The 25,729-nt window shown below is 40.4% G+C and overlaps 1 long non-coding RNA gene and 3 other non-coding genes across 43 annotated transcripts in view; all 4 read right to left on the reverse strand.

Moving 5' to 3' along the window:
* The window catches only part of LOC101015939, an 84,014-nt gene extending 70,490 nt beyond the window's left edge, over positions 1–13,524 (reverse strand). For 14 of the 40 annotated variants that reach the window (XR_004185323.1, XR_004185317.1, XR_004185321.1 and 11 more), the window contains exons 1-3: positions 11,511–12,275; positions 4,013–4,996; positions 1,326–1,467 (exon numbers count right to left, since the gene is read on the reverse strand). This is a non-coding gene — a long non-coding RNA (uncharacterized LOC101015939). Of the gene's footprint in view, positions 1–1,325; positions 1,468–4,012; positions 4,997–11,510; positions 12,276–13,144 lie in introns of those variants that run through there. The other 26 variants (XR_004185304.1, XR_004185305.1, XR_004185302.1 and 23 more) reach the window with 13 other exon arrangements.
* LOC116276147 lies at positions 996–1,090 on the reverse strand. Its single transcript, XR_004185587.1, has one exon. It is a non-coding gene; the product is annotated as a small nucleolar RNA SNORD116 (small nucleolar RNA).
* On the reverse strand, positions 3,680–3,774 carry LOC116276144. Its single transcript, XR_004185584.1, has one exon. It is a non-coding gene; the product is annotated as a small nucleolar RNA SNORD116 (small nucleolar RNA).
* On the reverse strand, positions 11,978–12,044 carry LOC116276285. The gene has a single exon (XR_004185702.1). It is a non-coding gene; the product is annotated as a small nucleolar RNA SNORD109A (small nucleolar RNA).
* Positions 13,525–25,729: the final 12,205 nt, after the last annotated feature.

Raw genomic sequence — 25,729 nt, forward strand, 5'->3', positions numbered from 1 at the left:
TGTACCCGATCTCCATGGATAGCCCCATGTGTGACCGATGCCCACAGAAGAGTTCTGGGCCAGGGCCAGGGCACAGGACGCCTTCAGGATAGAAGCTGCTTTCAAAGTGGGAAAGACGATCCAGAGCCATACTTGCTCACACGAGCTGCAGCAGGTGGGGCTGCCCAGCAATGGCAAGCCAAGAGACCATTTCCAGGAAGATGTGCACAATGGTGGACCCACTACAATGTCAGGAAGATGAGAAGTAACTGAGGGCCAGGGGCACGAGTCTGACCCTCATATTCCCTGGGACCTGTCCTCTAAGATCACTGCTGGCCAACTTGTCATCCACTAGAGAAGTAAATGGAAAGCCCATCACTGCTGAACAACAGCCCAACAATGCTGATGACACACATGTCCACATGAGCCCCCTACCACCTCCTCTGTGGGGTACCTTCCAGTCCAGGCTTCCACCATGGCACCAGGGGCATCTCATGGTTCAGGGGATGAAGAAATCCCTGCTGGGGGGCCTCCATGACCAGATGCTGGGTGGAGGGCCAAAGCAGCTTTGGCTATCTGTCACAACACCCTTTGTTAATACACTGTCCCCCATCATCCTTGACACTCCCTTGTCCTCAGCAAACCAAAAATCAGGACCAACATCTGCCTGAGACATGGGCCTTGTGCTCTCCCTGGCAACAAAACAAGGACTCAGTCCTCTGCTCAGAGATGTCCGCCATGAGGTCCAGGTTACCCTTCTGAAGAGCTCAACAAGCCAACATCAGGCGCACACTACCCTAGGCCTGCAATATTTCCATCCCTTCCACAGCTACCGCACCACCACAGAGCAGTCGCTCCCCCCAGGACTCTCCCACCTGTGTACCTCACACAAAGGGAATGTTCGTAACCTCTGTGTGATGGGAGCCTCTGTGTGATGATGCCCTGGGTGGTGGAACCTATGGGAATCAGTGGAAGCTGTCCCTCGCTCCTACAGTCCCTGGGGAAGCCAATGTGCTGGACCTCAGATCCGATGAGAACGACGGTATGAGTTCTCACTCATTTTGTTCAGCTTTTCCAAGGAATGTTTTTATTGGGGACTCATCATCGATCCAAGCACATTTGAAGAGGCAGGACGTTTGACACCACAGGCCGAGCAGTGGGTGAGCCAATGACGTTAAAGACCTTCGGTCCCCATAAAGCCGTGCCACTGAGCAATGAGTGCAGATCATCCACTCTAGGAGAGGAAGTCGCCATGCCATTAGTGGTTAGCCGAGAACCTGCTCCTTGTGCGTCTTGGAAATCCGAAAGACACCCTCACTCAGCATGCAGGGCAGAGAAATGCTTACCGTCCTGAGTCACCTGCCAGCACGTGGTGCACCGTGGATGCCAGGCCACATAAAATCCAGGAGTCCATGTGGCCTTCGTTGCTCAGAGGAATGGAGTGTCTTCCTTCCAGCAGTTACACCACGCCTCCCACAGCAATTGCCTCTGAGAAGTGTAAAGAAACCAAATAACACACTTGAGAAATGGGCCCAGGTCCACTGGTCAACACTTCAATCCCACTCTTTCCTGCGGGGTAGCACGCACACCTGTTATTCCCCTGGCTTCCACAATACTTTACACGTGTTACTCTGTGGATAACTAAAAGCATGTGTGGTCACACACGCCCACTGCTATGTGTATTTGCCTGTGGTTCGGCATGCCTGTGTGCGTGTGTGTGTGTGTGTGTATATGAATGTATGTGTGTATATGAATGTATGTGTGTCTCCCTCACCACATGTGTTCCTGACACATGTGTTTCCCAACACAGCAATAGGCAGTCATAGTCTGCAGCCTCCTGGCCTGACAACCCACCAACCCGACAGCTGAAGGACTTCAATCAGTAGGATGTAAATTTTGACATGGAAGTCATGCGGACATATAGGCCTGAGGTGGCTCGCCTACCAGCCACCTCCCCTGGTGTGAATACATGCTCCTCCTCATGGGACATCTGATGTCCTGAGCAGACACTCAGCCCTCTCAGGTGAGGCATACATGGTGGAAAACCAATCACAACCTGCGCTGGAGGGCGACTTTGCAATGGCCAGCACATCGGTCTGAAACTCAGCGTCAAGGCCAGAGGTGGTCTTCCCAACCTAGCCAAAGGACCTCAAGACACAGGCTTCCTCCCTCCACTCAGTCCATGTGCCTGCACCATGCCCTCTGGACATACAAAGGGAATGGCTGCTTTCCCAACAGGACGTTCCCCAATCGATGTCCCAAGGACCAGGCAGACAGGACACACTGTCTTTCATTTTCCTTGCATTGGACACACCCACAGGGCTACCCTGTACTGACCTCTGAGGCAACATCCCATCATGCCACCAACTTGACTGCACTACTGCCTGCCGCAATGCCTGAAAGTCAACACTGCCTGAGCACCACCACTGGGTCTACATGCAGGCAGCTAGTGAGTGAGCTGCGAGCTCAGAACCACCCATCCTTTCCAACATTCCTAAGTCATCCGCATGCCCTTCAACATGGCATGGATGTCCTGGCTGCACTGAGACTTCAAACCAGTTAAGGGAGCCAAAACAGTTCATCACCCCCTAGGGTGTAGTGGAGTCCAACACTTATATATTGCCAACATGCAGAGGTGCAAGGCATCCCAAGTCAAAGGACTCTGTGGCAGCACCCCTGGGATTGCACACGCGTTGCATGGAATGCATAGACCTCCTTGGATAGCCCCAAGTATGACTGGTGCCCACGGCAGAGATTTGGGCCAGAGCCAGGGCAGGGCATATTCACTCCGGACCTTCAGGACGGAAGCTGCTTTACAAGCAGAAAAGAGGATCCAGAGCAGTATTTGCTCACATGAGCTGCAGCAGGTGGAGCTGCCCAACGATGGCGGGCCAAGAGACCATTTATAGGAAGATTTGTACAACGGAGGAGCCCATTACTCTCCCGGGAAGGCTGGAAGTGATCCAGGGCCACAGACACCAACTTAATCCTCATGCTCCCTAGGATCTGGCCTCAAAGACCTCTGCCGGCCAACCTGTCATCCACCAGAAAAATCCATGGAAAGTCCATCACCGCCAAAAGACAGCCCAAGTCTGCTAATGATACTCATGTCCATGTGAGCCCTCTATCACCTTTTCTCTGGAGTACCTTCCTGCTCAAGACTCCACCATTGCACCACAGGCATCTCACAGCTCAGGAGGCAAAGAAATCCCTTCCAGGGGTGCTCCTGTAACCGATGCTGCAGGGTGGGCTGAAGAGGCTTTCACTGTCTGCCAAGACACTGCTCTGCACTCTCCCCTATCATCTTGGCACTCCCCTGTCCTCAACTAATCAAAAATCAAGACCAAGGTCTGCCTGACGTCTGGGCCTTGGACTCTCCTCCACATGAAAACAGACACCAGGCCTTCTGCACTGAGATGACCACTGTGAAGTCTGGGTCTTCCTTCTTCCTTCTGGGAGCTTACCAGCAGCACACTCCCCTACGCTGGCAACATTTCTGCCTGCTTCCACGGCCACCACGCCATCACAGAGCGGCCGAATGCCCCATGACTCTCCCACCCATGTACCTCACACAGAGGGAATGTTCCTAATGTGCCTGTGACATGAGACTTTTGTCTGCAGATGCCCTGGGTGGTGGAACCTATGGGAACCAGTGGAAGTTGTCCCTCGCTCCTACAGTCCCCGGGGGAGGCAACGTGCTGGACCTCAGATCCGATGAGAACGACGGTATGAGTTCTCACTCATTTTGTTCAGCTTTTCCAAGGAATGTTTTTTTGGGGGACTCATCATCGATCCAAGCACATTCAAAGGGGCAGAACGTTTGACACCACAGGCCGGGAAGGAGCGAGTTGATGACCTTAAAGACATTCAGCATGCTGGGGAAGCCTGAGCCACACCACTGAGCAATGGGCACAGACCATCCACTCTAGGAGTGGAACTCGTCATGCCATTTGCTGCTGAGAAACAGCTCCTTGAAGGTCTAGGACATCCAAAAGCCACCCTCATTCAGCACATGGAGCAGAGAAACGCTTACCATATGGAGCCATCCACCAGCATTGGGTGCGCCATGGACGCCAGGCCACAGTGACTGCAGGACTCTGCAGGGCCTCCATTGCTCAGAAGAATCAACCATCTTCCTTGCGAGCAGGCGGTGGGCCTCCCAAGGCAACTTCTCCAGGGAATTGTAAAGAAATCAAATATACACTTGAGAAACAGGCCCAGGTACACTGCTCACCACTTCCATGCCATTCTCTCCCGCGGGTCAACTAGTGCAACTGCTTGTCCTTGGCCTCCATGATTGATCTCCAACTTTATGAATATACCTTACCCATGTCATTCTGTGGACACCTAGGGAGTATGTGTGGCCAGAACTACTGCACACGCCTGCTTCTGTGTCTATTTGCCTTTTTCTGTGGGCTCGTGTGTGTGTGTGTGTGTGTGTGTGTGAGAGAGACTGTGTGTGTGTGTGTTATTTTGAGTCTGTGTGTTGTTTCATTGTATGTGTGTGTGTGTGTGTGTGTGTGTGTGTGTGTGTCCCTCCCTGGGGTGCACATATGTTTCCGAACACTGCAAAGGGCCATCATAGGCTGCAGCCTCCAGGCCTGACCCTGCGGCAACCCGACAGCTCAAGAATAAGGTCTTCAATCAGTAGGATGTGATCTCTGACGTCAGGCCATGCAGACATAGGTCTGAGGTCCCTCGCCTAACAGCCACCACTCCTGGTGCGAGCACACGCTCCTCCTCCTGGGGCTGCTGATGTCTAGAACTGACATTGTCTCTGGCCACTCTCCCAGGTGAGGTGTACTTAGTCGAAAACCAACCACAACTAGCACTGGAGAGTGCCATCACAACAGCCAGCCCGTCAGTCTGAAACTCGGCATCAAGCCCAAGGGCAGTCTTCCCCATGTAGCCAAGGCACCTCAAGACATGAGCTTCTTCCCCTCCACTCAGGCCTGGTGCCTGCACCATGCCCTCAGGACATCCGAAGTTAATGCCTCCTTTTATTACAGGATGATCCCTACAAGGACCAAGCAGACAGGACACATCACCTTCCATCACCCTTGCCCTGATCACATCCACAGGATTTTTATGCACTGACCTCCCAGGCAACGTCCCATCATGCCGCCAACTTGACGGCACTATCACTCACCCCAATGCCCTCAGGTGAACACCGCCTCAATACCACCACCAGGACTAATTAATATTGTCAAAATACCCACACTACCCAAAGTTATCTACTGATTCAGTATAATCCCCATCAAAATCACAATCACATTTTTCCACAAATAGAGAAAAAAATCGTACAATTTATCTGGATCCACAAGAGACCCAAAATGATTTCCAAGTATATAACAAAGCTATAGTAATTCAAAATACTAGAATACTGGCAAAAACCAGATACAATGTAATGGAAAAGAATGAAGAATGCAGAAATAAATCCATGTACTCCACTCAATGTATCTTTGACATGGGTGCTCAGAGCACGGTTTCTCTAACTAATCATATATGGCATACTGGATATCCACAAATTAAAAAAAAAAACCAAAGGAAACTGTATCCTTACCTCACAACATACACAAAAATCAACTCAAAATAAATAAAGTATTTAAAGATACATCTTGACATTGTAAAACTGGAAGAAAATACATGGAAACCCTTCTTGTTTTTGTCAATCATTTTTTGAATATGACACTAAAAGTATAACCAACAAAAGCAAAAATACATAAGAAAGACTACATCAAACCTAAAACATTTGTACACGAAAGGAAACAATCAACAGAATGAAACAGGAAATGCACAAAAAGAGAGAAATATTTGCATATCATATATCTCACAAGGCTTTCATATGCAGGATGGGCATTAATTCATGCCTAAAATGTCAACACTTTCGGGGGCCATGGTTTGAAGATTCCTTGAGCCTATGAGTTTGAAATCAGCCTGCGTAACACAGTGAGACCCCCCTGTCTCTACCAAAAAAAAAAAAAAAATTAAAAAACAATTAGCTAGATGTGTTGGCATGTGCCTGTGGTCCCAAGAGCATGAGGTGGGAGGCTCTCTAGCACCTGGGAAGTTGAGGATGCAGTGAGCCATGATTTTGGCAATGCTTTCCATGCTGAGCAACACAGCAAGAAAGAAGGAAGGAAGGAAGGAAGGAAGGAAGGAGGGAGGGGGAGGAAAGGGAGGAAGGGGGAAGGAGGAAAGAGGGGGGAGGGAGGAGGGAAGGGGGAGGAGGAGGGAGGGAAGGAGGGAGGGGAGGAGGCGATGGCAGATGGCATTGATTAATATGATAAAAGATGACGATGATGAAATGATGGATGATGATGATGAACGTGATGATTTAACGATGATGATGAAATGATGATGATTTATTTTAACGATGACGATGATATTACGACATGTTTTATGATGCAAACGGATGATGTGATGATGATGCGATGATGAACGATGATGATGATGATGATGTGATTTGATGAATGATGATAAAGATGATGAACGATGTGAACGTGAATGATGTGATGTGAATGATGAATGATGTGAATGATGAATGATGATGTGATGTGGAATGTGATTAACGATGTGGATGATGAATGACAACGATGATGATGATTTTATGATGGATGTGATGATAAAGATGATGCGAACGAGGATCTCAGATGAGGATGAGGGAAGGAGGACGGGAGGGGGAAGGGAGGGAGGGGAAGGGAGGGAGGGGGGGGAGGGAAGGGGAGGGGGAGGGGAAGGAGGGGAAGGGAGGGGGAAGGGGAGGGGAGGGGAGGGAAGGGGGGGGGAGGGAAGGGGGGAGAGGAAGGGGGGGGAGGTGGAAGGAGTGGATAAATGGACAATGGATGGACAGGCTGGAGTCTTGGAATGGCTGGCCCAGAGACCGGCCCCAGCCTGAACAGACGATGAACGTCTGACTCCCAATTTTGGAAGAAGCAGCCACTGTCTTTAACAAAACAGCATCAACAACTCTGAGCGAAACTGATAGAACTAGGAAGGAAAAAATATGTAAGTCCACCATTATAATTTGAGAGCTCCATAGCCTTTTTTGAGTCCCCAAAATAGATGAGTGCCAATAGATGAAGCAATCAGAAAATCAGTAAGGGGATAGTTAACTTTAATAGCATTATCAGTTAACTTCATTTGACATTTTCAGAACAGTTCATCTACCGACAACAGAATACATGTTACCCTCAAGCTCACCATGAAATATTACCAAGAAAGATCACCTCTGGGCCGTGAGACACACACTGACAAATTTGAAAGAACAGAAAAAATATAAAATATGCTCTCAGTTCACAATGGAATCAAACTACATTAGAAATCTATAATTGAAAAACAGCTGGAAAACACCACATAATTGGAGATTTAACAACACACAGCTAATACATACACAGTTTAAAGAGGTTATCTCAAGACAAATGAAGAAATACATTTAAATAAATGAGAGTGAAAAAAAACTTATCAAAATTGGGATGCAGCAAAAGTAGTGCTTAAATGAAAATTTGTAGCATTAAATGTATACATTAGAAAATAAGATCTAAGTCAGCCAGATGTGGTGGCTCACACCTATAATCCCAGCACTTTGGGAGGCCAAGGCAGGCAGATCACGGGGTCAGGAGTTCAAGATCAGCGTGGACAATATGGTGAAATCCCATTTCTATACAAAAATCAGCTGGGTGTGCTGGCATGCGCCTGTAGTCTCAGCTACTCGGGAGGCTGAGGCAGAAGAGTCGCCTGAACCTGGGAGCTGGAGGTTGCAGTGAGCCAAGACTGTGCCACTGCACTCCAGTTTGGGTGACAGAGTGAGAAATCATATCAAAAAAACAAATTAAAAAAAATAAGATCTAAGTCAATAATATAAGCTTCCACATCAGAAAACCAGAGAAAGAAGAAAAAAACATAAGCAAAGAAGAGAAAATAAATCATAAAATTCAAGCACAATCAAATGAAATGAACAGCCAGAAAATGAAACACAATGAAACCAAAAGCAGATTATTTAAAAAGATTAATGAAACTAATAAGTGTAGGCAGGTAAATCAAGAATAAGAAGAAGGCTGGGTGCAGTGCCTTACACCTCTAATCCGAGCACTTTGGGAGGCCAAGGTAGGTAGATCACTTGAGGCCAGGAGTTCAAGACTAGCCTAGCCAACATAGGGAAAGCCCATCTTTACTAAAACTAGAAAAAAAAAAAAATTTAGCTGGGCATAGTGGTGCACGCCTGTATTCCCAGCTACTCGGGAAGCTGAGGCAGGATAATCACTTGAACTCGGGAGGCAGAGGCTGCACTGAGCCGAGCCGAGATCATGCCACTGCACTCCAGCCTAGGTGACAGCGCAAGACCCTATCTCAAAATAAATAAATAAATAATAAAAGAGAGAAGACACAGATTTACAATAACACAAATGGAAGAGGGCTCACTGCTACTGATCACCTGGATACTAAAAAGACAATAGAGAAATAATATGAAAAACCCTATAGGCCGGGCACGGTGGCTCACGCCTGTAATCTCAGCACTTTGGGAGGCCGAGGCGGGCGAATCACAAGGTCAGCAAATCGAGACCATGGTGAAACTCCGTCTCTATTAAAAAATACAAAAAATTAGCCAGGCGCGGTGGCGGGCGCCTGTAGTCCCAGCTACTCAGGAGGCTGAGGCAGGAGAATGGCGTGAACCGGGAGGCGGAGCTTGCAGTGAGCCGAGATCGCACCACTGCACTCCAGCCTGGGCGACAGAGTGAGACTCCATCTAAAAAAAAAAAAAAAAAAAAAGAAAAACTCTATAATCACAAATTTGGTAACTGTAATGAAATAGACCAGTTTCTTGAAAACCACTGTGAGTGAGTTCAACAGTAACCCCACCCCCACCGAAAAAAAAAAACACATCTAACGGGGCACGGTGGTTCACACCTGTAATTCCAGCATTCTGGGAGGTGGAGACGGGCAGATCACTTGAGGTTAAGAGTTCGAGATCAGCCTGGCCAACATGGCGAAACCCCATCTCTACCAAAAATACAAAAAATTAGCTGGGTGTGGTGGTGTGAGCCTGTAATACCAGCTACTCGGGAAGCTAAGGCAGGAGACTCGCTTGAACCTAGGAGCTGGAGATTGCAGTGAGCCAAGATCGCTCCACTGCACTCTAGCCTGGGTGAAAGAGCAAGACTCTGTCTTAAAAAATAAATAAATATAAAAGATATGTCCACATGGAAACTATAAATGTGAGTTTATTTGGAAGGTGAGTCTTTACAAATCTAACTCAATTAGAAAATAACCACCCTAGGCAACATAGCAAGATTTCATCTCTACAAGAAAAAAAATACAAAAAACTTAGCCAGGTGTCGTGGTGTGGACCTGTAGTCCCAGCTACTCGGAGGCTGAGGTGGAAGAAATGCTTAAATACAAGAGTTTCAGGTTGCAGTGAGCTATGATCATGCCATTGTACTTCAGCATTGGTGAGAGTGAGATCCCGTCGCAAAGATTTTGTTTTGAATTAAAAACAGGTAGATAGGAAAAGAATGAAAGGAAAAGATAAACTGCACGCAGTAACCAAAGAGAGTTTAGGGGCTGTAAGTCAGATAAAAACTACAATTATCAAGCTAAATAAATTTCAAGATAAAAATTGTTGGTAAAGACAAAGAAGGACATTTCATGATGATAAAACTGTCAATCCATCAGGAAGATGTAACAATAATAAAGATATGTGCATCTAACAACACAGCCTCAAAATTAAATTAAAAAATGATATGACAGAATGGAAGGCAAAATCAATGTTATAATAATTGAAAATTTCAATACCTCACTTTCAATGATGAATGTAACAATGAGACAGAAGGTCAAGGAAACAGAAGCAAAAAACACAGTAACGCAGTTACATCTAACATCCATCTATGGAACAATCTAACCAGTAGAAAATATATTATTTTCAAGTGCACATGGAACAGTGTCCAGGGTAGATATTAGACCACACACTGGTCTCAACAAATCTGAAAGTAAAGAAATCAGAAAAGTATGTTGTTCAACCACAATGGAATCAAATCAGAAATAAATGAAAAAAATTGGGGGGAATTCACAATACATGGAAATTAACACATTACTAAGAATCCTTGGGTCATGGAAAGAAGAAAATGTATAAAATAGTTTGAAATGAAAGGAAACAAAACACAACAAAAGAAAATGTCTGTGTAGCTAAAGGAGTTCTTTGAGAAATTTATAGCTGTAAATGTCCATATTAAATAAAGGAAAATCTCAAATCAATCTAAACTTTTACCTTAAGAAAACAGAAGAACAAAGCAAAGTTAAATCAAGTAGAATAAAAGAAATAAGAATAAAATGCCAATAAATAAAACAAAGCATAGAGAAGAAAAAATAAAAATATCAAAAGCTGGTTCACTGAAATTTTTTGTTTGTCTAGTGACAGGCCAGGTGTGGTGGTGTGTTCCTGTATTCCCAGCTACTCAAGATGCAGAAGCAGCAGGACTGCTTAGGCTCAGAAGTTCAAGGCCAGCATAAACAGTAAGACTCTGTCTCTTAAAAAATTGACGTAACAATACCTACAATACTGAAAACAGAAGATCCAATTTTCATAAAATCTGGAATGAAAATCAGACTATTACTAACACCCTTATAGAAATAAGGTATGTCAACAAATTAGATGACCTAGATTAAAGGGGCAAATACTTAGAAATACATAAATTACAGGAACTGTCACAAGAAGGAAAAACAGAAAATCAAAGTCACCTTTAACAAGAGATTGAATGAGCTACTCAAAAAGTTCCCACAAATAAAATCCTACACAAATCATTTCTCTGATGAATTCTACCAAATCATTAAAGAAATAACATCGATCATTTACCAACTCTTCTAAAAAAACAGGAGAGCAGAAAACACTTCCCAACTTATTCCATGAGTCTATTACCCTAATTTTTAATCGAAACAAAAGACATCATCAAAAAAGTGAATCACAGACCAATATCCCTAATGATGCCAGGCATGGTGGCTCCTGCCTGTAATCCTAGCACTTTGGGAAGCCAAAGCAAGAGGGTTGCTTGAGTCCAGTAGTTCAAGACCAGCCTTTGCAAAATAGTAAGATCCTATCTCCACGAAACAAAAAATTTAAAAATTAGCTATGTGTGGTGACATATACCTCTATTCCTACCTACTTGGGAGACTGAGTGTGGAAGATCATTTGAGCCCAGGAGTTCAGGGCTACAGAGTGAAGAGCTGAAGTAAGCTATGACTGGGCCACTGTACTCCAGCCTGGGTAACAGAGAGAGAGACCTGTCTTCCCAAATAAATAACTGAATAAATAAAATCAATTGGGCAAAATTCTACATTTGTCATTTCATGCAAAATTCAAATGGAATAAAAATGTAAAGGACAATGATTCAGAAATGAAGGTGGAGAGACTCACCAAAGTAAAAGATACATTATTTAGATATTATCCAGTAAGCCACTAAAAAATAAAAAGACCTCAGGATGTGACATGGAACACATGATGTATACGAATTCCAAAGGATGTTGGTTTAACTACTCACCCCTATTTTCTGAAGTGGAGGACCTCATGCCAGCCCTCCTCTACCTCAGCAAAACAAAATAGAAGAAAAAGACATGGTCTCAGAAAATACTCAACAGTAAAAATAACAAGGCACTAAAATTGGTTCCTTTGTCAATATTTAATATAGGCACGCAGTGTTCCCTTCCTTCACTATACATCACAGTTGCTTGACCTTTCTTGACTGAAACTTTTTCATTTGTTAATCAAGAACATACTTCCCATATATATATCTATCTACAATTCTCTGCTCAAAATGAACAAAATAAAGTGAGTCTTGGGTCAGTAATCATACTAAAGAGCATACTGACTCCTAAGACAGGATGCTACTGCCCTCTCAGGAGAGATAGAAAAGGCATGCTCACAGGGGTACTCTATTGTCACTGAGGGATCCCCAAATAGAGCCAGGCTCTGAGAGTCTTATTTGTCCTAGTGGAGGGCTGCACATCTGGACCTCAGATTGACATCTGGAATGAGTCCCTCAGCATCCTCAGACAATTATTCTCATCATCGATCCAAACAAGCGCCCTCCCAACAAATAAGCATTTCCACAGCCAGGCTTATTTTGTGCATGGTTATCTAATGCATCATCAGTGAGAACCGTAAATGCAGACATTTGTTTAGTATCTGAATGATGGAACTCTCATATACATAGCACGAAAAAACATATGACTGAATTGTTCCAATAAAATTAGATTAAAATCTATTGGGAAATTTTTTTTTTTTTGAGACAGAGTTTTGCACTTGTTGCCCAGGCTGGAGTGCAATGGCATGATCTCGGCTCACCGCAACCTCTGCCTCCCGGGTTCAAGCGATTCTCCTGCCTCAGTCTTCTGAGTAGCTGGAATTACAGGCATGTGCCACCACGCCTGGCTAATTTTGTATTATCAGCAGAGATGGGGTTTCTCCATGTTGGTCAGGCTAGTCTCGAACTCCTGACCTCAGGTGATTCACCCGCCTTGGTGTCCCAAAGTGCTAGGATTACAAGCGTGAGCCAGGGTGCCCGGCCAGGGAAAAAAATTTTAAGTCCAATTAAGACCAATTCAATGAACTAAAATTTTTAGGAGTAAGCGAGGTAGCAAAATAAATATATACTGTGATTACATGGCAAATGTAAGTAGAAACATCTGTTATCAGAATGTGCCAGATAAAAATCTTTAAATCAATATTTAAGCCAGGCATGGCAGCACATGCCTATAGTCGCAGCTACTCAGGAGGTTGAGGCAAGATGATTGCTTGAGCCCAGGAGTTCAAGGGCAGCCTGGGCAACACGGCATGACCCCACCTCTATTCTTTAAAAAATAAATATTGAACACAGTGAATTTCACTAGAAGATTATTTTCATCCAACAAATAAATGGAGAAAAAAGGAAATACATCAATACTTCCCCCAATTTATTCAGGTTACTACCAAAAAACAAAATCCCTTTTTTCCAAAAAGGGAAAAAATAATGAGATTCCTTGAACAAAGTAGGGATATTCACATAGCAAAAAAAATCTATTATAAAAATATTCTCCTTTGAGCCTCTGAAATCATGAATTCTCAGATCCTGAAATTCTGACATCACTGGCCACAACACACATAAACAATTTCGAAATCACCACGGTAGCTGCTCACCTCTCTTGCTTGAAATTCTGTAACATCTTCTAGACCTGCAGCAAACTATTAAAAACAAAAGTAAATCAGATTAGAGAATATATAAAATTCACTAAAAAATAAGATACAAACATTGTTTCTGTAATAATTACCACAGAGCCATCTTTCCACAAGTCACAGATCTTTGGTCCTTTGTCACCTTGCCATTTATCCATTTATTTCCTCCTCCAATTCTTCTTTATTTTTGAGATGGAGTCTCGCTCTGTCGCCCAGGCTGGAGTGCAGTGGTGCAGTCTAGGCCCATTGCAGCCTCTGTGTCTCTGGTTCAAGTGATTCTTCTGCCTAAGCTTTCAGAGTAGCTAGCACTACAGGCATGTGCCATCACGCCTGGCTAATTTTCGTATTTTTAGTAGAGATGGGGTTTCGTCATGTTGGCCAGGCTGGTCTTGAACTCCTGGCCTCAAGTGATCTGCCCACCTCAGCCTCCCAAAGTGCTGGGATTACAGGCATGAGCCACCCCACACTGCTAAAATTCTTCATTCTTTAAATAGTAAAAACCGGCCAGGCGCAGTGGCTCATGCCTGTGAGCAATTTTCTCTTTGAATCAGAGATTCTAAAGTTTTATTCCGCCAAATAAAGACTCCCTGAAAATGCCTTGTGGTGGGTAAAATTAAATACACACGATAGGGCTGTTGTGAAACCAATATTCTAGAAGAGATAAAAAAACCTTAGGAATCTACTTCAATAGTAAGTAGAAATCTCTGTCTCTCACTCTCTCTCTCTATATATATATATAAACTTTGGAATCTATTTCAAAACGTTACATAGAAATTAAGATGGCAAGAATAGAAAACATAGATGAAAAATTTCATAAAATAAATGGAAATCACAGAAAAGAACAAAATGTAATAGGGCACTGCCACTGTAAGACCTAAGAGAAGTAAGATGGAGTGAGCATAGTCCATCTTTACACAACCAAAGAATTAAGAATCTCAGAGGGATGCACTGATAGGGTAGAGGAGAACGTAGAAGGCGAAATGTTTGAAGGTAAACTGGGGAACTCAAAGTGCCATAAAACACCAGTGAGTTTCATATTTTTCCTTTTCTCTAATATCCCAGCCTTAATTTAGTATGGGAGAGTTCCTGAAAAATAAAACATAAAACTGCTTGTTGAGTACAAAAACCAAGATGTAACCTGTATACTTACTATTTCAATGTATTTTTTTTTACATAATAGTTCACATCAATATTCAACAGAATATTCATTTTGCATAGACTATCATCTGCCTTCCAACCTAGCAAAAATTATCTTACAGACAGGACCTCAAAACGTCAAATAAACATAGTTACTATATTCTCATGTCTAAGAGAATTGAATACATAAACACACAAAAACCTCCACATAAATATTGCTAGCGGGATTAGTCATAATAGCCAAAAACTGATGAGTGGATAAGCAAAATATGATATTTATACAATAGAATATCACTTCTCCATCAAAGAAAATGGAGATCTGATACATGCTACAACATGGCCAAACCTTGAAAACATTAGGCTAAGTGAAAAAATTCTGGGTAAAAAGGATTCCTTCTAATATAAATGCTTCAAATGCAGGTATCTACAAGGCCTGCTGGTATTACAGCACTCATGCATTTATTCCACATTTTCATGTTTCCTGAGCATTTATGTATGCTCAAAGCCATATGCTCAAACCATTCCTTTTGACATGTTCTTTTGCATTATTTTCATCAACTAATTCCAGATCTACTGAACAGATACAAGACTATCCATAATTCCTGGATAACTTTTACCTGGATTCCCTATTAGGTAACATCTTATAACACCTGTTTCATTTTTTTTCTCATTTTTTGAAACATGTATATTATTTTATCTAAGTGCTTTGAAAATTACAGCTATGACATTATCCTTTTATCCTTTAAATTGTTTTAATTTCTCAAAAACAAGAATTTTCTGTTATACAACCTCAGGCAATTATATAACATTGGCAATTAATACTCACATAACATTATAATCTACTTGAGAGACAGTCTTCAAACTTTGCCAACTTTCCATGTCCTTTTACAGACATCCTGAATCAATGTTTATTCCATTCTCGTGTCTATTTAGTCGGAAATAATCTGGACTATTTCCTCAGTGAAATTAGTATGTTTGAATACTAAAAGCAGAATGTCAGTCAATTTGAGACTGATGTTTCCTCATGGGTAGACTCAGGTTTATACACTTTAGTCAGTAATACCACAGAAATGAGACTGTGTTCTTCTCAGTGCATCCTACCAGTGCTGCCTGATGTTCCCACTACTGGTGGTATTAACTTTCACCTCTTTAATTCAGGTGCATCAACCATTTTGTCCATCAGGAAGCTACTACTTTCCCTTTGTAACTGATAAGGACCTCAAATTGCTCACTATCTAAGTGTCCTATTTCTCTTAAAATTTTCTCCAAGTTTTAGCATCATTTGATGATTCCTGGCTGAAACAATTATGATTATTTCCAAATACTGATTTTCCAAATCCTGTCATTTCCTTGTTAATGCTATCTACTGTACAGAAGAGCTGAACTGTCAACCTTGCCTAAGCATTCATTCATATTAATAATATTTTAAACATCTTATTACCATTGATTAGGTCTCTCATCCTTCAAGAAACTGTGTCCAAATATTCCAAAATGATGTCCGACAAAACCCGAGGCTGTTCACTGCTCAGTATCCAGTGGTATCCTATTTGAGGGATGCAGCGTCCCCCATCCCTGCTTTCTCCTTCTGTACTTTTCCTTCTTCAGCCTTCTCAACATGTCTGAGACCCAGCTGCAAGAATCTCATATAGTCAATTTCCAACCCCCCAAATACCAGAATATAAAAATACAAAGTTAGAATGGCACTGTGCATTCCTTACATGACAAATAGTCAAAATTCTAAACATATTTCAATAACTGCCATAGCAAAGCAAAATTTATGTCACAATCCCTCATGCTTATACCATTTTAACCAAAGTTTCAGCTACTAGCTGAGAACTGCTAAGGGACTGCATTCACAAGACACTAAGTGCCATCTTTAGAAAAGGGTTAAAATGAATGAAGAAAATGTAAAAAGAGAACTAATGATAGATTTTGTTGAATGGGGGAGATTTTGTAGAATCGAGACCATATGATCATAAATTACACCGGAAAACCATCCCAACAAGACGTTATGACCTTCAAATCTAGATCACTTGGCAGTTTTTTCTTCACTCAGAGATTACCATGGACCTTTTTCCTGCTATTGGCAGTATTTAAGTCATCATACTGCCTGTCACCAGCTCTATTCCAGAGTTAGCTTTTTCCATTTACTGATCCTCTTTCTACTGGACATTTCTCTTTGGACTTTCCTCTGTGCCTCCATGATGCCTCAGAGCTTTGTGTATGATATGGTTTCTGCCGGGTAACACTGTTCCACATTCTGAGCAAAGGCACCCCGTATTTCCAGAATTAACTCCTTAAAGGTTTATACTATAAGAATTTCCAAAAGACAATTTCCTATTCATGTTTCTCTCCTGTTCCTACAATACACCAACAGTTACACTTTCTGTCCTGACAAGCTGCACTTAATAATTATCATGTCTCTGGCCTTAAAGACAAAAGGAGAATGAATATGACTTCTGAAATGTGAGTTCTTTCACAAAACATGATTTTGCTCAATAGGTTTAACAAATCATAAGCATTTTTAATTATTATCTTCCAAAGGTTGTGGCATCCTAGGATAGGTTTATTTAACTTCTATATAACAGGATGAATTACACAAATTCAAACTCAACCTCAATTTACTTATCTTTTAAAAAGACAAATTCGTTAATCCATCTGTTATTATAAGCATTACGATAATTCATGTAAAGTGTTGATCTGAACATGTGGTACATGTGATAAAAATTCAATAAATGCTGTATTTAATTGAAATACACATATGTATTCAAAACACACACACACACAAATGCAACAATAATGACCAGAACTCGCTGTATTTTGAGAGTATTCTTCCTATAAAACTGGTTTTATTGACCATATCACAACAAGCACATACATTTATCATTTCAAATGAATAGAAATAACAATGTTGAACACAGTTGGTACTCAATAACTGGCAAATAAACTGCTGAAGTTGTTGGATTTTTATATCAATTAATTTGAACATGCATCACCGTATTCATAACTGAATATAATCCAATTGGTTAAATGTGCCATCACTAATTTTCCTACCATTATGATTTGACAAAAATGTTATTTACTATTTTACAATTATAATTAACACTACACTGAGTACCCTTAAGTTTACATGCATCTTTGAACACCTCCTATTATATCCTTATAGGTAAATATCTAAAACCAAAATTGTTGGTCAAAAGTGCTAATTTCCATTTTATATATATTTTCTACTACCTTCCTTAAAGATTTTAACACATCAGGAGTTGTAAATTCTCCCCACCTTGTTAACACATGTATCTGTTAATCTGATAGGTGAAAAAAGGCAAATAATTGTTTTTATATATATTTTAAGTATATATTTCATATGTACACAAATTTCATTATTTCATTATAATGACTGATAAGATTGAGCACATTTTCTATGCTCTTGGCCATTTGCAATGCTTTTCTTTTATGAATTGTTCGTTTATGTGCTTTCCCAATTGATTTGAATGAGCCTTTCAACACTAAATTTGGCATACATGTTTTCAGTAAATATACATACATTGCTGCAAAAGAGAAATTGCCCAAATTTAATTTTAACTTGGCAGTTTATTCAGTCTTTTTACCTCACCTTTACTGCAATGCAGATAGCATCAACAAACAAGAGCAAATTGGTAAAAACCCTTTAACTGGATTAAAGATGGCATTCGTTTGCTATATATACTGTTGATGCTATCATGTTTTTACAAGCTGAGTTAAAGAATAGCTCTGGCATGTAGTAATCTCACTCTGATGTGGTGAAACAATTACAACTGCTCAAATGATGTCAAAATAGGCTCAATTTATGGTCCACGGAGGATGGATACCACCACGGCTGCTCAGAGACAATCCTGTTAACTGGGATAAGAAGGCAGGCAAGATTTTGGAATTCCCTGGAACTTTATAGATGAAATTTGGAAGAAATAGGTTCAATTTTGAAATATAATTTATCAACTGTAACTATTATAGCAAGGGGTTTATATCACTCCAATTCCTTCTACTGTGCTTGTTTTACACTGTTTAGGTGACGTTAATGGCACGTGGTAGTCATTTGTATCACTCACTTGCACATGGAATTTGGCAAAAGAGCTAAACAAATTTTTATGAAAATGAGAATGTTGAAATAATACTTCAAATATTATTACCATGCGGCTGAGTTGATGTGATTTTTTTTTCAGGTTCCAGTTTAGCCAATGCTCTGGTTTCCTGAAGGGTAAACTCTAGCCCACAGGCTGCTTTTCTAAAGCTTTATTGGAAGAAAGGCACAGCACACTCATTCCATTATAAATTATCTCTGGCTGCTTTCATAATACAACAGCAGAGTAGATTGGCCGCAACAAAGACCACAAGGCTTTCAGAACTGACAATGTGTATCTGGCAATTTACAGAAAAAGTCTGCCAATCCATGGTCTAGTTTAACACGGGCTGGAAAAATAATTCTACATAATTAAAATTGAGCTTTAAAATGTGGAAATAGAAAAGACTGAAATGGCAGAGTCGTCTTATCTACTCTAAGTTTTCTCACACCCAGAAGATACAGAATGTCAGCACTATTTTGATTTTTTTCATATTCAAGCACAGTGTAACAAGGCCAGAGTGCCTGCTGGACAAGGTCCCTGACTTAGGGCATGCTATCTTCTAGTTTTTCTTTCTATACATCACCACCTCACAGATCACTATCACCACTGTCCATTCACATGGAGGTAACTCCTTTGAGTTTCCACTGCTATGCCCTTCTGTCTCTTATGACAAATGGCACAGACAGATTACAGATGAATGATTGATAAAGACAGATATATAGATGATAGATAAAAATGGACTGATAGATTAACAACAGACAAATTTACATGGAAGCAGAATTGGGGAAGAGTTTGAGAACTACCAATAACATCAGACATTAGGATACCAATCAAGGTATTTCTCAGAGCAGAACACTTAGTGTTTCACATAAGCTTATTTATCTTATGTGTACATTGGTATGCTGTTTCTGAATTTTTCTTAAGACCATAGAAAGACAGTAACTATGTTTTAGTGATCGTATGCACTACAAGAAGTGCAATCATGCCCCTTTCCTGCGTGATCATCATGGAAGTTGACGTGGAAATTATGAGAAATGTGAAAAAATATACCATTCGAATCAAACAGATTAAATTAGAAGATTCATATCATCTTCCTCGAATTCAGAAGTTGTAAGATATCTATATAAAACATACCATTTATATTCAATCAAAAATGGTATTTTAAGAGCTAGATCAATTCTATGTTAGGAGAACTCATCAAATGTCTACAACACAGCACAATTCACAAAACATAACATAAGCCTATGTTTTGACTCCAATAATATTTTCGATTAAATATTTTTACCCTGCTTTTTCTCATTAACAGTCATCCAATCACTTTCTAATTTACTCTTTCACTGTAAATACCATGAAAGCAAATTTAGTCATTTAAAAACGAATAAGAATTTTCGGTTTCACTTTCCAGGATGTGATACTATCAAACTGTGAAAGAGACACAAATAGCAACACGCAAAACTGGTAATAGTTCTACTCTTTGTTAAAGTATCGACCACATCCCGATTTGCCAATCAAAACTTCTGTTTCAACTATTTGCTGTATCAACTACTCAAAGAAGAAAGTGGTTACATTTTATTTTTAGCCTTTACACAAAAGCCACATTCATCGACTCATTTCAGATGGCCAGAAACGTCTACCATGGGGCAGCTCACTTATTCTCTCTTCCGGCAAGATCAGAGCTCACGGCATCCCTTTGCTTATGAACTACAGACTGAAGACTTGAACTGTGGGAAAGAACACTTAGGCAAGTTGGCTACAGATACTAAGGGGAAAGAATTTGTTCGTTTTATTCACCTTTTTCTAGATTTTTCTCTGGCATGAATAAATGCATTGTGGAGAATGTTTCCACCCCTTGGAAGTGGTAAAAGCAGGTGATAATGCTGGGAATGAGGGTAGAGAAGAATAGTTAGCTCAAATTTATCACCAGGTGTTTCTAATAATAATACCAAGACAAACTAGAACATAACGCTTGGTGAAATCAATGCTCTTATCTGTTTTGGATGAGTGGAAAATAGATACTCATACCAAGAGATTATTCCTACTCTCGCCAGGCAAAATACAAAGCAGGTAGACCTTGGAAATATATATGTTTATAAAAACTGTGATGCTTTAAAAATCCTACAGAAATCTGAACATGTATACTCTTCATAAAAAACAGTGAAAATCAGAGAGGTTTCATGTGGGATAGACAGCTCCACTATTTTAGGCTTGGGTACTTTAGAGTACGAATCAGTAAAACTAGCTAGCACATTACTGTCTCGTAAGATGAAACTTTTCCGCATCAGGTCAAGGAAGACATGCAGGTCTGGCTACTAGTAATAAGAGGAATACATGTTATCAAGCTAAGCCCCCAACAGGTATCATATCTGGAAACTCCAGAAGGAATATAAAGAGAGCTATCTAAAACCATGGAGAACAATGAAAAGCAAGCCAACACTGGAGGAGAGTGCACTCTTGGAGGAAAGGAATTTCCCTGTAAAAGTTTCCAATTTCAAGGAATTTTGCCGACAGGCATCCTCAATAGTGGCTGGAAAGTGGGAGGAAATTCCCACAGTGTGGAGAATGAGACACGGGAAGCCTGAATGAAATTCTGTGTATAAGTTCTGCTGAAATCTTTGGTTGACCTGTGAATTGCCCATCAAGTAGGCCAGACTCAAAGTAACCCAACCAATATGAAAAGAAAAGAACTGAATAGAGTGTAGGCTGCTTCCCACAGCACACGAGAAAGCCTGGAGTTTGAATCCAGCTAAGTTAACTGCTTGTCTTAAACATAAATAAGTAAAAGTATCACTATCATTTATAGCCATAGCTCTCAATGAAAAAGAGTGAGCAAGGATGTGTGATTTTGGCCCCAACACCATAAAAAAGAGCGCTTAGAAAGGACTGAAGGTATTTTTTGGCAGGGGACACAGGGAAGAGAGAGAGTTATGCTACTGGTAAGAACTGAGTGGAGACAAAGGATAATACTCAGTACCCCACAATGCATACAGAACACAGTACCCTCCCAGAATACACACAACAACAACACAAACAAAGTAACTCAGTTCAAAATGTCAATAGTGCTGAAGCTGAGAAATACTGTTTTAGAAAAATAAAATAGAATTCAGAGTTTCTAAAATATACTCTAAGTTCAAGTTACAATCCAAAATTACTTGACATACAAAGAAAGAAAACTATAACCCATACTTAAGACAAAGGACACTAAAGCTAACCTGGAAGCAGTCCTGATGTTAAAATTCTGAAAAAGCATATAATTATGCTGAACACATAAAGAAAAATGTGCTTATACTAAATGAATAGGATAGCACATCAAATACAACATAATATTAAAAATAAAGAACTGGTTGACCGGGGCATGAGGACGAGGCAGGAAGAATGCTTGAGCCTCGGAGTTCAAGACCAGCTTGGGCACCACAATGACCCTATCGCTACAAAAACAAAGAACTAGCTGAGTGTGGTGGCATGCACCTGTAGTTCTAGCTACTAAGGAGTGGGTAGGTTAAGGTGAGAGGATCACTTGAGACCAGGAGGTCAAGGCTGCAGTGAACCATGCCACTGCACTCCATCCTGTGTGACAGAGAAAGATTCTGTCTCAAAAACAAAGCAAAAGCAGTAAATATCTGGAACTAAAAAATAAAATAAATTAAAAAGAAAATTTACAGGATGGGCTTAAGAGCAGATTGGAAAAAAAATAGAATAAAGTTAGTGAACATGGATGGACACAAATTATTAGGTTGTTCAAAGTGAAAAACACCAAAAATAAGATTTAAAAATAATGTCAGGTATCCATAGAACAATATTAATAGATGTAATACAAATATATATGTAAAAATTAGAGTCCCGGGGGAAGAGACTGAAAAGTTATATTTTAAATGGCTGAAATCCCCCCAAATTTAACATAAAACACAATATTAACAGATTAAAGAAGTTCAAACAACCAAACAATATAAAGAAAAACACAGAGTCACATCATAACCAAAACTGACTCAATACTTAAGTAAAAAATATCTTAGGAGTCAGAGAAAAATGGTACATTTATATGAAGAGAAAAAATTACACAAAAATAAAGATTTAAATATTAACGGAGTCCAGAAAACCGTGGATTATCTTTGAAAGTGCTTTAAAAAACCCATTAATTCTATGTTTAGCAACAACATATTTAAATGAAGAAGACTTCAAAAAAAGACAGTTAAATATAAAATAATCACCATATACTAAAAGAAAAATTATCATCAATAGGCCTGCTATACCAGAAGTGCTAAAGAAAGTTCTTCAGGCAGATGGAAAGAAATTTCAATCTTCAGGAAAAAAATGAAGATCACTGAAGTTGGTTCATATTTATGGAAATATAAGTGATTTGAAAAAAAGTAGTGTTAGAGTGAAGGTAAAATTCTGACTGAGAAGCCAGATTCAAAACTAGCCATTCCGATTGCTCAAGCAGTGTCAAACAAGTCGAGGCAACTGGCAGAGCAACTAGCCCTTTACTCCCATTGGTTACAACTCATTTCCCTTGCATTCCCAACAAACCTGAAGACGGACTCAAAATGTCATCAGTCCACTTCCTTCTCTGCATGGGTTAACAAGGGTTAGCAAAGAGGGAGCTGTGGCAAAGCAAGAATTACACAACATTCACATAGAACAGACATATGAAAGCCCCAGAGAGAAAACCTTTTCAAATTTCCCAAATTCAGACATTTTTATGGTCCTTTCCTATCATTTTAAAATAAATCACTATATTCTTAAAGAGTTAATACTTATACCTCTATATCTTATTAAGAAATCACTACATTTTATGTTCTCTTTTTAACACCATCGAACATGGCAGATTGCCAAATTACCCAAATACAACAACAGGATATAGTAATATATATGACAAATAATACATTAGATATAACATAGTAATATATGTTACATAATAAATCAAAAAGAATATTGCATGACTATCGGAGTATCACATTCTCCATTATTTCTATATTCTCTCTCATTCATGACCTCTCTCTCACATTCCATCACAAATTTTATTCAACAAACTTTAATGAAACTCTTACATTTTTATCTTGACATTTTGTCACAAGACAATAGAAAGAAAAAATCCCTGTCAAGGAGGAGCTCGTTATATTTATTCTGGGAAAACACCACAGAACACAAGACAAAGTGTATTGATAAGGATATCAACACAATGTTCAAGAGCTTGAAGTGGGGAGCCTAAGAAATCAGGTCTATATGCAGCTATTTACATTAAGGCATATTGATCAATCCTAGGATACTTCATGTCTGCCTGCCATATAACAATGGTGTCAGTGCAAATGTACCATCTTAGCATGAATCTATTCAGATGTTCTCTCCAAACCTGCACTTCTTCACTGAGATATTCGGTGGCTGTGGGTAGGAATCCCATATAATGATAATGTTATCACTGAAGAGAACCATGAATCAACAAGACAATTTAACAAAGCCTTGACGGATATGATACTACTTCAAGTTGAACAAACAGCAATACCTTTTCCAAAGTTTATAATGTCAGAAGAAATCTTAAACTTATTCACAATAGCTGGTAAGAAGCCAGAATGAAAGCAAGACAAGGAGGCACATCCCCTATATACCTAATGTCTCAATATCCTTCTAGAAATCAACTTTCTAACAACTTGGACGGCTCTTTACTGATAAAGCATTTTTCTACAGGTTTTCACCTCCTCAGAAATCTCCACTATGATGTCTTGTGCACTTTCCAAACGTAAGAGTAATGTGAAAAGCTCACAAACACTTTCTTCTTATTTTCCTTATTGTTTCTCTTGGTCTCTTATTTAAAACACATATACTCTTCCCATCTGTTATTAATCAGTAGACATTTCTTCAACACTCCTTGAATCCCAATATTAAACAAATGAACTGGATCACAGAAATAAATGTAACTCTATTGTACAGCAATATAAATACTGTGTTACAGAAACACTGAGTGGTCACACTGAAGTCAGCTACATAGACTGTCCTGTATCGTTCCCTCTTGTGATGGAAAGTAATCAGACAGTGACTATAATCTACGATTCTATCATTGGCCTGTTACAGCCATTCTCCCTAAGAACTTTTAAAAATAGAGTAGTATATAATATGGAAAACATGAATCCTTTCTAAGGACTGACAACACATAGAAAGAGCACTACGATGACATATGTTGACTTTTCCCAGATTACAAAGTCTACCATGCATATGGCTTCCTCTTTGACCGTCTTCCTTTGAGAAAACAGTGAAAAAGAGGACACTAATGGCACAGGCTATACAAGCGGGAAAGAAAACAGGAGCTATATTCTATTACTCCACAAATATCAGTAGGGATTTATGCCTAACCCCTAAAAAAGACTTTCACCATAAAAAGTCTAATCTAGCAGATGCTGAGTTCCCTAATACCAGAATCTATATTTACACAATCCAACTCAACATAGTCTACAGAACTTGTGATTTCCTCAGTCATGCCATAATATTCTCAAAAAAGTGTGAAGCAGCTACCTCATATTGGGTCTCTAGAAATTCTTTTTACTCACCCTTCAGGTGATTGGGGCTCATTCATCAAAATTTCACTCATCCATGGTCTAAATTAGTTTAGACCTATTATTACATTAAATATCTGCTACATAAAAGGCTCTGTAAGGTAAAGGAAAGTATGAAGAGGAAAATATCCCTGTCAATAGGAGCTCATTATTTCTAGTCTGTTAGACACAAAATGAAGAAATGAAATGAAATTCGTTAAGTGAAATGTTAAGAGGCGGAAAGTATGTTGGACAATTTTCTACAGACTCATATCTAACCCATATCTAGTTAGGGAATGACAAAATGACAATGTACAATGACTGTACAATTGACCATATGGTCAATACCTTCTTCAGATTAAGCTGGAAAAGAACATCTTCCACAGTGGTACTCTCTCCCTGACTTTACTGATGGTTTTTTTTTGTTTGTTTGGTTTGGTTTTGTTTTTTTGAGACACAGTTTCGTTCTTGTCACCCAGGCTGGAGAGCAGTGACGTGATCTTGGCTCACTGCAACCTCCCACCCCCGGGTTCACACCATTCTCCTGCCTCAGCCCCCTGAGTAACTGGGATTACAGGCACGCCTGGCTAATTTTTGTATTTTTAGTAGAGATGGTGTTTCACCATGTTGGCCAGGATGGTCTCAAACTTCTGACCTGAGGTGATCCGCCCCCCTTGGCCTCCCAAAGTGCTGGGATTACAGGGGTGAGCCACTGCACCCGGCCTCAACTTTAGTGATGTTATTGTATTTTAAATGTAGGTTCAACACACCTCACCCTTGTCCTACAACTT

The sequence above is a fragment of the Papio anubis genome, chromosome 7, assembly GCF_008728515.1.
Source record: "Papio anubis isolate 15944 chromosome 7, Panubis1.0, whole genome shotgun sequence".
NCBI classification, from domain to species: domain Eukaryota; kingdom Metazoa; phylum Chordata; class Mammalia; order Primates; family Cercopithecidae; genus Papio; species Papio anubis.